This window comes from Neovison vison, chromosome 1 (genome assembly GCF_020171115.1).
Source record: "Neovison vison isolate M4711 chromosome 1, ASM_NN_V1, whole genome shotgun sequence".
Classification (NCBI taxonomy): domain Eukaryota; kingdom Metazoa; phylum Chordata; class Mammalia; order Carnivora; family Mustelidae; genus Neogale; species Neogale vison.
The window spans coordinates 79,889,988-79,905,444 of record NC_058091.1 but is presented as its reverse complement, the minus strand read 5'-3'; the positions used below and the strand labels follow the sequence as shown (position 1 = coordinate 79,905,444).

At 38.4% G+C, this 15,457-nt stretch overlaps 1 pseudogene; it reads left to right on the top strand.

Moving 5' to 3' along the window:
- The first annotated feature begins 6,823 nt into the window (after window positions 1-6,823).
- Window positions 6,824-11,961, top strand: LOC122900620 (annotated as a pseudogene).
- The last annotated feature ends 3,496 nt before the right edge of the window (window positions 11,962-15,457 follow it).

Here is a 15,457-nt window from a genome sequence, read left to right as displayed (position 1 = left end):
ACTATTTTGTTTTCTCTGAGTTCAGCTAATGGAATTATTTACCTTTCTCTTTTCGTTCTGATGATTATTATGCATATGTGTAATCCATTACATGTACTTTACTGAACTACCACACATCAACATCATTTGGTTTCATTGACTAACAAGTCTTCTTCTTCTTCTTTTAAAAGATTTTATTTATTTATTTGACAGGCAGAGATCACAAGCAGGCAGAGAGAGAAGGGCGGAAGCAGGCTCACAGCCAAGCAGAAGCCTCAATGTGGGGCTCAATCCCAGGACCCTGAGATCATCACCTGAGCCGAAGGCAGAGGCTCTAACTCACTGAGCCACCCAGGCGCCCCAACAACTCTTCTTTTGAGAATGGCAGAACATTGCCTTTTCTCTTTGGCATTTATCTGCCTGCTGACATTTTTGCAAATTTTTGAGGGTTCTGAGTTGTTGATTCTGCAATAGCTCAGCCTTTGTTTTAGAGCACTAAAATCATTTATACTCTTTTTCTGTTTTCTAATTTTTACTTGGCTAAATGCAATTTTCTTCACAATCAATTTATTATTACTCAAGATTTAAGTGGGAATGTGGAAGTGATTTTAAACAGAGCACAATGAGTGTTTAGTTCACAAGGGCCTTCACTAAACTCACACCTTTAAAATCTTTCCAAAACTTACATTGTTTTTCTTTGCCTTAGAGATATTTCAAAGTCCTCAAAAGGTAACTACATTCTAGTTGCTGTTTAGAAATCATGAATTTATGTCTTGGAAAGTATGTTTCATCCATGTTTCCTTCTTCTGTACCTGTAAAATAAAATTAATGCACCTGGAAGATTTTGAAATGATGTAATTTGTAACTTTTAAAAATAGCTATTTTATAAAGGATTTTTTTTTTCCTTTTAGCTTCAGTTACTACACAGGCAAACTGGTATAGCATTAGTTTTAGACAACTACATTATTGGAAGTGTGAAATTAATAAGCTACAGCCTTGAAATAATTATGTAAGTGTATGCAACCAGCACTAAGGTACAGGCTACAAAGTATTCACCTCTTAGAGCATGTGTATGAGTACCACATGCCAGCACTGTTACCTCAGACTGGACAACTGCAGAAAAAGGAAGCTGTTGTCTGAAGAAATGCATCTGCTTTCTCTAAGTGTCCCAGAATCAGCTAAAGAGAACAAATTCTGCCACTAAGGAGTAAATACATGTTTATATGTACTCCTCTCACAGCACGTTTTCTTGGCACATGCCTGCCCTTAAGACAATTTTTGCAATCAAATTATGCATCAAATTAGAAATAAAGCTTTAGAATTGGGGCAAGATGAGTAAATGGACATTTCTGAGCTTCATGAAAGAGGCTGATGAAGGCCATGGTGAAAGAAATGTGTAGAGGATTCATATATATTTCTTTTTTTTTTTTAACAAACATATAATATACTTTTATTCTCAGGGGTACAGGTCTGTGAATCGCCAGGTTTACACATTTCACAGCACTCACCATAGTACATACCCTCCCCAATGTCCATATCCCCACCACCCTCTCCCGTCCCCCTCACCCTAGCAACCCTCAGTCTGCTCTTTGAAATTGAGTATTTTATGGTTTGTCTCCCTCCCAATCCCATCTTCTTTCATTTTTTTCTTTTCCTACCCCCCAAACCCCCCACATTGCATCTCCACTTCCTCATATCAGGGAGATCATATGATAGTTGTCTTTCTCTAACTTATTTCCCTAAACATAATACCCTCTAGTTCCATCCACGTCATCACAAATGGCAAAATTTCATTTCTTTTGATGGCTACATAGTATTCCATTGTGTATATATACCACATCTTCTTTGGCCATTTATCTGTTGATGGACATCTAGGTTCTTTCCATAGTTTGGCTATTGTGGACATTGCTGCTATAAACATTTGGGAGCATGTGCCCCTTCGGAGCACTGTGCTTGTATCTTTAGGATATATACCCAGTAGTGCAATTGCTGGGTCATAGAGTAGTTCTATTTTCAGCTTTTTGAGGAACCCTCACACTGTTTTCCAGAGTGGTTGCACCAGCTTGCATTCCCACCAACAGTGTAGGAGGGTTCCCCTCTCTCCACATCTTTGCCAACATCTGTCATTTCTTGACTTGTTAATTTTAGCCATTCTGACTGATGTGAGGTAGTATCTCATTGTGATTTTGATTTGTATTTCCCTGACACCGAGTGATATGGAGCATTTTTTCATGTGTCTGTTGGCCATCTGGATGTCTTCTTTGCAGAAATGTCTGTTCATGTCCTCTGCCCATTTCTTGATTGGATTATTTGTTCTTTGGGTGTTGAGTTTGCTGAGCTCTTTATAGATTTTGGATACTAGCCCTTTATCTGATATGTCGTTTGCAAATATCTTCTCCCATTCTGTCAGTTGTCTTTTGGTTTTGTTAACTGTTTCCTTTGCTGTGCAAAAGCTTTTGATCTTGATGAAATCCCAATAGTTCATTTTTGCCCTTGCTTCTGTTGTCTTTGGCGATGTTTCTAGGAAGAAGTTGCTGCGGTTGAGGTCAAAGAGGTGGCTACCAGTGTTCTCCTCAAGGATTTTGATAGATTCCTTTCCTCACATTGAGGTACTTCATCCATTTTGAGTCTATTTTCATGTGTGGTGTAAAGAAATTGTTCAATTTCATTTTTCTGCATGTGGCTGTCCAATTTTCCCAACACCATTTAATAAAGAGGCTGTCTTTTTTCCATTGGACATTCCTTCCTGCTTTGTCAAAGATTAGTTGACCATAGAGTTGAGAGTCTATTTCTGGACTCTCTATTCTGTTCCATTGATTTATGTGCCTGTTTTTGTGCCAGTACCATACTGTCTTGATGATGACAGCTTTGTAATAGAGCTTGAAGTCTGGAATTGTGATGCCACCAACTTTGGCTTTCTTTTTCAATATTCCTTTGGCTATTTGAGGTCTTTTCTGGTTCCATATAAATTTTAGGATTGTTTGTTCTACTTCTTTGAAAAAAATGGATGGGATTTTGATAGGGATTGCATTAAATGTGTAGATTGCTTTAGGTAGAATAGACATTTTCACAATATTTGTTCTTCCAATCCAGGAGCATGGAACATTTTTCCATTTCTTTGTGTCTTCCTCAATTTCTTTCATGAGTACTTTATAGTTTTCTGAGTATAGATTCTTTGCCTCTTTGGTTAGGTTTATTCCTAGGCATCTTATGGTTTTGGGTGCAATTGGAAATGGGACTGACTCCTTAATTTCTCTTTCTTCTGTCTTGTTGTTAGTGTAAGGAAATGCAACTGATTTCTGTGCATTGACTTTATATCCTGACACTTTACTGAATTCCTGTACAAGTTCTAGCAGTTTTGGAGTGGAGCCTTTTGGGTTTTCCACATATAGTATCATATCATCTGCAAAGAGTGATCGTTTGACTTCTTTGCTGATTTGGATGCCTTTAATTTCTTTTTGTTGTTGGATTGCTGAGGCTAGGACTTCTAGTACTATGTTAAATAGCAGTGGTGATAACAGACATCCTTGCCATGTTCCTGACCTTAGCAGAAAAGCTTTCAGTTTTTCTCCATTGAGAATGATATTTGCAGTGGATTTTTCATAGATGGCTTTGATTAATATTGAGGTACGTGCCCTCTATCCCTACACTTTGAAGAATTTTAATCAGGAAGGGATGCTGTACTTTGTCAAATGCTTTTTCAGCATCTATTGAGAGTATCATATGGTTCTTATTCTTTCTTTTATTAATGTATTGTATCACATTGATTAATTTGAGGATATTGAATGAATGTTGCAGCCCTGGAATAAATCCCACTTGGTCATGGTGAATAATCCTTTTAATCTACTGTTGGATCCTACTGGCCAGTATTTTGGTGAGAATTTTCGCATCTGTGTTCATCAAGGATATTGGTCTGTAACTCTCTTTTTTGATGGGATCCTTGTCTGGTTTTGGGATCAAGGTGATGCTGGCCTCATAAAATGAGTTTGGAAGTTTTCCTTCCATTTCTATTTTTTTGGAACAGTTTCAGAAGAATAGGAATTAATTCTTCTTTAAATGTTTGGTAGAATTCCCCTGGGAAGTCATCTGGCCCTGGACATTTGTTTGTTTGTAGATTTTTGATGACTGTTTCAATCTCCATACTGGTTATGGGTCTGTTCAGGTTTTCTATTTCTTCATAGATCAGTTGTGGTAGTTTATATGTCTCTAGAAATGTATCCATTTCTTCCAGATTGTCAAATTTGTTGGCATAGAGTTGCTCATAGTATGTTCTTATAATTGTTTGTATTTCTTTGGTGTTGGTTGTGATCTCTCCTCTTTCATTCATGATTTTATTTATTTGGTCCTTTCTCTTTTCTTTTTGATAAGTCTGGCCAGGGGTTTGTGGATCTTATTCTCTCAAAGAACCAGCTCCTAGTTTCATTGATTTGTTCTATTTTTTTTTTTTCAGTTTCTATTTCATTGATTTCTGCCCTGATCTTTATGATTTCTCTTCTCCTGCTGGGTTTTGGCTTTGTTGTTCTTTCTCCAGCTCCTTTAGGTGTAAGGTTAGGTTGTGTATTTGAGACCTTTTGAGACCTTTCTTGTTTCTTGAGAAAGGCTTGTACCACTATATATTTTCCTCTCTGGACTGCCTTTGCTGTGCCCCACAGATTTTGAACCGTTGTGTTTTCATTATCATTTGTTTTCATGAATTTTTTCAATTCTTCTTTAATTTCCTGGTTGACCCATTCATTTTTTAGAAGGATGCTGTTTAGTCTCCATGTATTTGGGTTCTTTCCAAATTTCCTCTTGTGATTGAGTTCTAGCTTCAGAGCATTGTGGTCTGAAAATATGCAGGGAATGGTCCCAATCTTTTGATACCGGTTGAGACCTGATTTAGGACTGAGGATGTGATCTATTCTGGAGAATGTTCCATGTTCACTAGAGAAGAATGTATATTCTGTTGCTTTGGGATGGAATGTTCTGAATATATCTGCAATATCCATCTGGTCCAGTGTGTCATTTAAGGCCTTTATTTCCTTGTTTATCTTTTGCTTAGATGATCTGTCCACTTCAATGAGGGGAGTGTTAAAGTACCCTACTATTATTGTATTATTGTTGATGTGTTTCTTTGATTTTGTTACTAATTGGTTTATATAGTTAGCTGCTCCCATGTTAGGGGCATAAATATTTAAAATTGTTAGATATTGTTGTTGGACAGACACTTTGAGTATGATATAGTGTCCTTTCTTATCTCTTATTATAGTTTTTGGCTTAAAATCTAATTGATCTGATATAAGGATTGCCACCCCAGCTTTCTTCTGATGTCCATTAGCATGGTACATTGTTTTCTACCCCCTCACTTTAAATCTGGAGTTGTCTTCGGGTCTAAAATGAGTTTCTTGTAGGCAACATGTTGATGAGTTTTGTATTTTTATCCATTCTGATACCCTGTGTATTTTGATTGGGGCATTTAGCCCACTAACATTCAGGGTAACTATTGAGAGATGAATTTACTGCCATTGTATTTCCTGTAAGGTGACTGTTACTGTATATTGTCTCTGTTTCTTTCTGATCTACTACTTTTAGGCTCTCTCTTTGCTTAGAGGACCCCTTTCAATATTTCCTGTAGAGTTGGTTTGGTGTTTGCAAATTCTTTCAGTTTTTGCTTGTCCTGGAAGCTTTTTATCTCTCCTTCTATTTTCAATGATAGCCTAGCTGGATATAGTATTCTTGGCTGCATGTTTTTCTCATTTAGTGCTCTGAATATATCATGCCAGTTCTTTCTGGCCTGCCAGGTCTCTGTGGATAGGTCCACTGCCAATCTAATGTTTTTACCCTTGTATGTTACAGACTTCTTTTCCTGGGCTGCTTTCAGGATTTTCTCTTTGTCGCTAAGACTTGTAAATTTTACTATTAGGTGACAGGGTGTGGACCTATTCTTATTGATTTTGAGGGGCGTTCTTAGCATCTCCTAGATTTTGATGTTTGTTCCCTTTGCCATATTAGGGAATTCTCTCCAATAATTCTCTCCAATATACCTTCTGCTCCCCTCTCTCTTTCTTCTGGAATCCCAATTATTCTAATGTTGTGTCATCTTATGGTGTCACTTATCTCTCAAATTCTCTCCTCGTGGTCCAGTAGCTGTTTGTCTCTCTTTTGCTCAGCTTCTTTATTCTCTGTCATTTGGTCTTCTATATCACTAATTCTTTCTACCTTATTTATCCTAGCAGTAAGAGCTTCCATTTTTTATTGCACCTCATTAATAGCTTTTTTCATTTCAACTTGGTTAGATTTTAGTTCTTTTATTTCTCCAGAAAGGGTTTTTCTCTCTCCGGAGAGGGTTTCTCTAATAGCTTCCATGCCTTTTTCGAGCCCAGTTAGAACCTGGAGAATCATCATTCTGAATTCTAGATCTGTCATATTACCAATGTCTGTATTGATTAAGTCCCCAGCCTTTGGTACTGACTCTTGTTCTTTTTTTTTTGTGGTGAATTTTTCCGCCTTGTCATTTTGTCCAGATAAGATTTGCTTTCTCCTCCTCTGGAATTTCTCTGTTCTCTTTGGTTGGTTGGTCTTGGCTGGGTTTCTTGTTGATCTTCTGGGAAAGGGGCCTGTTGTAGTGATTCTCAAGTGTCTTTGCCCCAGGCGGGATTCCACCACCCTTACCAGGGGCCAGGCTAAGTAATCCACTCGGAGAGGTTTTGTTCCCTGAATGCTTTCCGTAGAGTTCCGGAAGACAGGAATGAAGATGGTGGCCTCCCAATCTCCGGCCCGGAGGAGCCGAGAGCTCGGGGTCCCGCTCCTCAGTGGGCTTTCAGAGAAAAGAGCCCAACTGCCCCCATCTCCCTGGCTTCTGGTCATGCTTGGAGGAAAGTGCTCAATCGGTCGCACTTGGAGAAAAGCGCCTGGTCGCTTCCGTCTGAGGCCTCCAGCCATGCTCCGAACTCACCGAGCCTGTGACTGGTTCAAGGTAACCCCAAGCTGAGAGCTCACTCCTCGGCTTTGTTGCTGTAGCCAGCTTCCCCACTCTAATACCTGGGAGCTCTGTGACACTCAGACACCCCCAGTCCTTCTGTGACCCTGTGGGACTTGGGGTTATGCTGACCCCACGTGGGCTTCCCTCCGTTGAGCCTCTGGAGTGATGTCCCTCCATGGAGCAGACTTTTAAAAGTCCTGATTTTGTGCTCTGTTGCTTCACCGCTTGCCGGGAGCTGGCCCCTCCCCCCACCCGCAATCTATCTTCCCGTCACTTTGGATTCACTTCTCCACAGGTCCTACCTTTCAGAAAGTGATCGATTTTCTGTTTCTAGAATTGTTGCTCTTCTCTTCGATTGCCCATTGGATTTGTAGGTGTTTGCAATGGTTAGATAAGCTATCTAGCTGATCTCCTGCTACCTGATGTCCTCTCGGCCTGCTACTTCTCCGCCATCTTGACTCCTCCCCTCCTCGTATATATTTCTTGATGCAGCAAAGATATGAGAAAATTACCACATGGTTTCATCACACAATATCACAGAATTTTTAATTTAGAGGGAAAACTGAATAATGATCAATTTAGATGATCTGTAAGCCAGGGCCATAAATGAGAGGTTTTATAGAGAAAAGAATGTTACTACTTAATATTGACAACATGATATGCTTAATAGAGAGCCTGACAAGAAAATTGAAACAATCTTTGGATAATTCACATTATTAAAGAGTTCTGTTTTCAAATATGTTTATGCATGGTCTTCAGAAAAAAATCTTTTTCAAAATTCTGTTAATTTGTAGAATGTATGGGAAACTAATCACAAATTGAGTAAGAAGATGCTATACAACATTTGACTTTCGATTTACTAGTCTAGTCACAACTCATAAAACACAGCACCTGACTTTCCAGCCATTACAATGACACAAGTAAAGCAAGTAAAATACACATATATTAGAAAGGAAGAAACAAAACTCTCCTTATTTGTAGATGATGTGATTGTCTATCTAAAAATCCCAGCAAATTTACAAAAATAAAAATGAAAATGAACAGAACAAATGAGTTCACCAAGCTTGTAAAATATAAGATAAACATACAGAAATAAATTGCATTTGTATATTAACAATGAACACATGATCACAAAATTAAAAATACAATACCACATATACTGGCTCAAAAATAATGGAATACATAGGTATAAATCTAACCAAACATGTGAAATATATGCTTACTAAAATCTATGAAATGATGATAAAGGAAGTTTTTAAAGATCTAAGTAAATGGGGAAGTATTTTCTGATTATGAATGGGAAGCCTTCACAGAGTAAAGATGTCAAGTCTCAACAAACTGATGCACAGATTTAATCAATTCCTGTCATACTCTCAGCAAGATTTTTTGTAAATATATAAAAGATTATTCCAAAATTCATATGACAATGTATAGATCTCAGAATAGCTAAAACAACATTGACAGAAAAAAGAATAATGTGGGAGGAATTGGTCTGATTTCAAGTTTTTTCATATAATTTCAGTATTCAAGACTGTGTAAATTGCAGAGAATTAGACATATATAGAGTGCTGGAACAGAATACAGAGCTTGATAATGGATCCATTCAAACCTGCCTGATTTTGGCAAAAATGCAAAAACAATTCAATGTCGCCTTTTCCACAAGAGTTGCTGGCTGTTTTACCTTATACAAAAATTAACTCAACAGGAAACAACAGATGTTGGCAAGGACACAGAGAAAGAGGAACCCTCTTACACTGTTGGTGGGAATGCAGACAGGTACAGCCACTCTGGAAAACAGTATGGAAGTCCCTCAAAATGTTAAAAATAGAGCTACCCTATGACCCAGCAACTGTACTACTAGGTATTTACACAAAGCACACAAAACACTTATATGAATATGTGTTAACTTGTGAGAAACCATTTGCCATGTAGTTGTTTTCAAGAACCATGTGTGAAAATTCTCCCAGAACCCATAACCCACAAGCACAAAAATCACCCATCCAGGTGAAAGAAAACCAGTATTCTAACAGCCAAAAAAGCCTTTGAACTTGCTTTCATGTTTATATATATACAAGGGGAGAAACCTGAGGGAAATGAGAAAACAGGATTGTGTAAATGACTAAAGACAATACCTGCTTCTCCTTTTACCTCTGGTAACCAAAACACAAAAGAGATCAGATTAAAAGGAGAGAAGATGCCCACAGGGTAATGGCTATAAAGCATGAAGATGGCATAAACACCCTTGCCTTCCTCCTCATATTGTTACCTATGGTAGGGACACTTTGCTATGCTGTGATTCTCTGAAGGGACAAGGAGGAGACAAGGAAAATATTCTGCAAACATAAACCAGAGAGGCAATAACTGAAAATAAAGTGAATGCAGCTGAAAATGAAGCATCGGTCTCTAGTAGTATCAATAAGATTCATTTAACTTCCTTCATATTACTGTTGCCAACCAAAGCAATAGTATCCCATGGACCATGTAAGACCAGCTCTAAACGACTATATTGTACAAGAGAAGGAATAATCATGCCAAAGCTAATGAACAGAAGATCAGGCTTCTTCTTCATTTTTCTTTTCAGCCAAGTAAGTTCTGAAGTGTCTGCTATACTTTAAAGAGAGGAGAGGCTTTTCAAAGTTAATAATTAGAAACTAATTAACAGCACTGAATGGTGTGTGTGCATTTGTATATGTGTTGTGCAATTAAAATGTGAGAGATTTCTTAATTTCATAAATTGTAGAAAATGTTATACTTCTCATGATTTTTCTTCCCTTTCAAAGTTTGAAGTAGACAGATGTGAAAAACAACAGGGAATAAGAAGACCCTTTGGGAAATGAGTTAACATATTATCATCTTTGCCAATTAGCATTTACTGAGCTACTGGGCACTTGGTACTTCAAGAATCTCTACAGAGATTCTGTCCTGAGATAGGCTTCTATATTCTGTAACTGCATGGTCATCTATTAGAGGACAAGATTAATCTGCTAATTCATTACATCATGTGGAATTATGCTTAGATTTGTTTTTCTTTTTTCTTTTTTTTTTTTAAAGATTTTATTTACTTATTTGACAGAGAGAGATCACAAGGAGGCAGAGAGACAGGCAGAGAGAGAGGGGAAAGCAGGCTCCCTGCTGATGAGAGAGCCCGATGTGGGGCTCGATCCCAGGACCCTGAGATCATGACCTGAGCCAAAGGCAGACACTTAACCCACTGAGCCACCCAGGTGCCCCTAGATTTGTTTTTCTAAGGGAAATTCTATTTTTATGTATTTTTTATTTATTTTTAAGACTTTATTTGTCAGAGAGAGAGAGCACAAGCAGAAGGAGTGGCAGACAGAGGGAGAAGCAGGCTCCCCACTCAGCAGGGAGCAGGATGCCAGAATTGATTCCAAGACCCCAGGATCATGACCTGAGCTGAAGGCAGATGCTTAAATGACTGAGCCACCCAAGCATCCCGGAAATTATATTTTTAAACAAGTTAATCTGTGTATCTTATTCAAATGTTCATAATTGGAAATTTATTTGTTTCAATAAATATGGTTTTAAATTTCAGCTGGAAGGAAATTTACCTTGTAAATTATTGCTATGAGCATTGGGAGAGCTATGAACCAATTCTTGCCCATGGTGGTATGTATCTACAAGTTGGATTATTTTTTTCAATCTGAACCAACAGCTGGTTCACTCCAGGGGATAATTTTCCATGTTAAATGTCATTTAACATAAAATTCATTCTGATGCTATCAAATCTTCCTTTTTGTGGTGGGTCTAATTTGGTATCACTTTTTTACAACTGTTGTGATAGAATTAAACAATAGTTAATGGTGAGTATGGTCTGTGCTTGTCTGGATGCAAAAAACTAATGTTCTTAATCCTTCCTGGAGTCTAAAACACTTAAACCCAAAAAATAGCTCTCATAGATGCAAACACAAACAGGGCCATTTTGAAGTTTTAGAGAAGTAAACAACAATTATAAATGTATTGGGAGTCACAAATTTACTCTCTCAGCAAGTCATATGTGGAGAAAAAACATAATTTCTTCGTATAATCTACGTATCTTCGGCAAGAGAACCTACCCGCTGGGAGGAAGAAAAAAAAAAAAAAATTAGTCCCAGATGCGGTTTCCCACAGTCCAGTTTACATAATGATTTTTCTTTGAGCTAATTGTTCAGCGTTGCTCTTATTGTTGGCTCAACATTTGCTCCTCTCTGAGGTTGTGGTTTGATGTTTTGCGGAGAGAGACTCACGTGATGCCTTGGTAGCCGAGTTAAGAAGGCAGAGCTTTGCAGCATGTTGAGCTCCAGAGAGCAAGGGGGCAAGTGAGCGAGGCCAGCCCTAAGCAACTCTTGGGCTTTGCTGGGGAAAGTAAGTAAGCCAGGGCAAAGGACAGCCTAAGAAGCCCAGAGACAAAATGTCATCATATGCATTCTTTGCCCAAACTTCTCAGAGGAGCACAAGGCTAAGCACCGAGAGTCTTCGGTCAGCTTCTCGGAGTCAGCCCAGAAGTGATCAGAGAGATGCAAGACCACGTCTACTAAAGAGAAATGAAAACATAGCCCTCTTAAGGGAAAACAGAAGAGAGTTCAAGGGTCTCAGTGCACCCATTTCGCCATTTTCTCAGTTTATTCTAAGCATCGCCCCCAGATCAAAGGAGAGCATCCCGGCTTCTCTGCTGATGTGCTGCGAAGAAACGGGGAGAGACGTGCGGTGAGAACACCGCCATAGACCGCCGGCAGCCTCTGGCGAGGAAGGCTGCTAGGCTGGAGGCGAAATATGAAGAGGATATAGCTGCATACAGAGATAAACGGAAGCCTGATGCATGCAGCAGAAAAAATAGTCGTCAAGGCTGAAAAAAGCATGAAAAAGAAGGTAGAGGAGGAAGACGAGGAAGATAAAGAGGATGAGGAGGAGGAAGGTGAAGAAGAAGTTGATGATGATAAAATTGGACCTAGCGCAGTTTTGTTTTGTTTTGTTTTGTTTTCTTCCTGTCTCTAAATAATTTTACAACCCCACCCTGCCCCCTGTACCCACCTCCTTTAAAAAAAAAAAAAGAAAAAGAAAAAAAAAGAAATGTAAGTCTGTGTAAGATTTGTTTTTAAACTTTACAGTGTCTTTTTTTTTTTTTTTTTTTGTATGTTAACACACTACAGAATGTATCTTTAGATAGCCCTGTCCTGGTGGTATTTTCAGTGGCTACTAACCGTGCCTGGGGCAGTGTGGGGATGATAAATCAGTATGGAAAGTTACAGCGTAACTTTCAACCTGTTGTTGTAACCAACAACAGGTTCTTGTTGATGCCCAGTACAGATTAGTTATGTATGGGGATGGCAGTGTTTTCATCTTTAGTTGTCTCTGATGCAGCTTGCATGAAGTAATTGTTCTGTTAACTGAATACCACTCTGTAATTGCAAAGGAAAAAAAAAAGTTGCAGATGTTTTGTTGATATTCTGAATGCTTCTAAGTAAATACAATTTTTTTAATTTAAAAAAAAAAAGCAGAGAAATGTAGTCAGGCAGGAAGATGTTGCCCTCTAGTCACTTCCCTGTACAACACTGATATTAATTTAGGTGCTAGTTGGCTTGCCATAAAGTCTGTCCAGGCGGAGTGAGATGACCTTATAATAGGTACTAAGGGCATAACACAAGTGTGGAGTTGCATGTTGTCTAAGGCCAAGGAAGCTAAATGAGCAGGTTTTAGTTTCCTGATCCCCCTGAGAAAGACAGTAATTCTGCCCACAAAAGCCAGCAGTAAACCCCGTGAGGACGCCCCGGATGGGACCAGGCCAGCCACCCCCACTTACCAGACTGGTCATTTTGCAACTTGGTCAGAGAGGATTCAGAGAATACATCAAGGTAATGATGATTCATTTATTTTTCCAGTATGAGGTCAGGTGATCACACCTCTCCCTGACTGGAGCTAGAAAGAGAATAAAATATGAACTGAGTGGAGCAATTATCTTCCAAAAGATTGAGCGTTATCTAAAATGACTGTTTATATTCTCAAATTGGATTTAGTTATGAAATGAAAAGGACAAGCTGTTCTATTCCCCACCGCCCCCCCACTCCACAGGTTCCTCTCCTGATCAGATTTGGTGCCCATGCTACATACACTATAAATGCAGCCTCAAATAAACAACTCTGCATAAGGTCCTAAGAGAACTAAATGCAGAGCATAATGACAGGCAAAGTCATATTTCATTTACAGGTGGGCCTTAATTTAGAATCTCAGTAACTCAAGAACTGAAGTGAGCTGGGATAAACATTGCAAAGTATTCAACTTAAGCCAAATCTGAGAAATGATCTGTAAGTATAATGCCCGCTCTAACTACTTAACCTATATGAAAACAATTATTTGTTAACTTGACTCTTATTCTTATAGCGAAAGGAAGAACACTAAAATTATAAATTGAAAAGAAAAAAAAAAAAAAAAGGAGGCACCCCAGTGACTGGTGACTCAGTTGGTTAAGGGGCTGCCTTTGTCTCAGGTCCTGATCCCACGGTCCTGGGATGGAGCCCTGCATCTGGCTCCCTGCCCAACGGGAAGCCGGCTTCTGTCCCTCCTCCCTACTCATGCACATGCTCTCTCTCTCTTTTCTGTCTTAAAAAATTAAATAAAATCTTTAAAATAATAATAATAATAATACAAATGGGGAAAAACCCCACCCTGGAACATTAGTACAAATGGAAATAAAGGTCAGGAAACAAGACAAGAGGGGAAAGCACTGGCCCTTTGTTTAGAGTGAAATTGGCCTAAACTGATCAGTCCATGCCTTTTAGGACAACTACATAGTCCTGAAGTTAGTTATTCTTTAGAAGAGAAAGTGTACTATGGGAGCCAAGGGCAGGCTACCCTCAAATGTGCCACTTTGGCATGTTGCTTATTTAAAATAGAAACTACTTAAGAAATAGCCAATTCAAGGAAGCTCAGACCCTTTCCTGAGGAAATAAATACCTCATTTGAAATGTACTGAGACGTACTGAGACGTAAAAAGGCATCCGTATCACCAGAGATAGAAACTTTAAAGCTGAGAAAGCTACAGAAACAAACCTTGATACTTTTTTCTAATTGCTACCTTTGCCCAAATTCCATTAAATCTCCCAACATCTGTTTTCTTTATCCTGTCAATTTTTACAAATTCTTACAAATTTATTGTCTTTTTGTCCACAAAGTACAAAAACAGTCTGCCTTTGTCACTTCTTTAGATCTCATTTTCATTATTGGGCTTCCATGTGCATATTAATAATTTTTTTCTCCTATGTGTCTGTCTCATGTAAATTTCTTGGTGCAGCTGGAAGACCTTAAAGGCTAGAGGAAGAATTTTTCCTGCTGTATAATATAAAGAAAGAAATTATACTTCAACTTTTCTCTTCTATTTTGCAACTACAAGGTAAGAGAGAAGATGCTGGAACTACACATATTTATTTTTTTATTTTATTTTTTAAAAGATCTGTTCGTTTGCTTATTTATTTATTTCATTACTTTAGAAAGAGAGAAAGAGAGTGCAGGGGGTAAGGGCAGAGGGTGAGGGAGAGAGAAAATCTCAAGGAGACACTGCCCACTGAGCACAGAGCCAGACTTGCCAGTTAATCTCACAGTCCTGAGATCATGACCTGAGCTGCAATCAGGAGTCAGACACTTAACCGACTGAGCCACACAGGCACCCCTGGAAGTACACATTTTTAATTCCTTGGAAAAATCCCATACTCCTGGGTGTAGGTAGGGGCCCTCTAATCTTTGTAAATCCAAAAGATGAAGTGAAATGATCCTCTCTTTAGGGTGTGAAAATAGGAGTGTAGTACAATAGAAAAGGATTTCCAATCCCTACTGCCCAAAATACACAAAGCAGATAATTTATGATACAATAACCTTGAAAATAAATCAGAAAGTGAACAAGTTATGAGTACATCCTGCTTCTTTCTCATCAGCTTGCCATCAGGTGAAAGCAAGCACAACAGGAATATCCATTTCTTATTTTCATATTCTATAATCCAATTTTTGACATTTGATGGATTAATAGAAGCAAAATATGTGTAATTATACCTCAACCTACAATGATAACACCTATAGCCATTCATTTTTTTCAAGTGAGCTTTGTAATAAAAGCTTTGAGCATAGGAATGGTAATTATGCCCAGCATATTTCAAATTTATAAATTTGAAACCCCTACTCTAAACTTCTTAACAATTGTGGGGCTCCTGAGTGGCTTAGTCGGTTAAGTGTCAGACTCTTGATTTTGGCTCAGGTCATGATCTCAGAGTCATGAGATCAAGCCTGCTTAAGATTTTCTCTCCTCTCTCCTTCCTCCAACCTCTCTCTCTTTCTCCCTCTCTCTTAATAATAAAATAAAATAAAATAAAATAAAATGAAAATAAACCTCATAGTTCTGCTTAGACCATCTTACTTTATTATTTTTTTTTCTACAGTGATAGGATAAGTAATTTAGTTCATGCTCTTGCCTTCACCTAGACTCACACACCTCCTCTACCAGGGAATAGGTCTTTTGTTAACAAATTTCAAAGA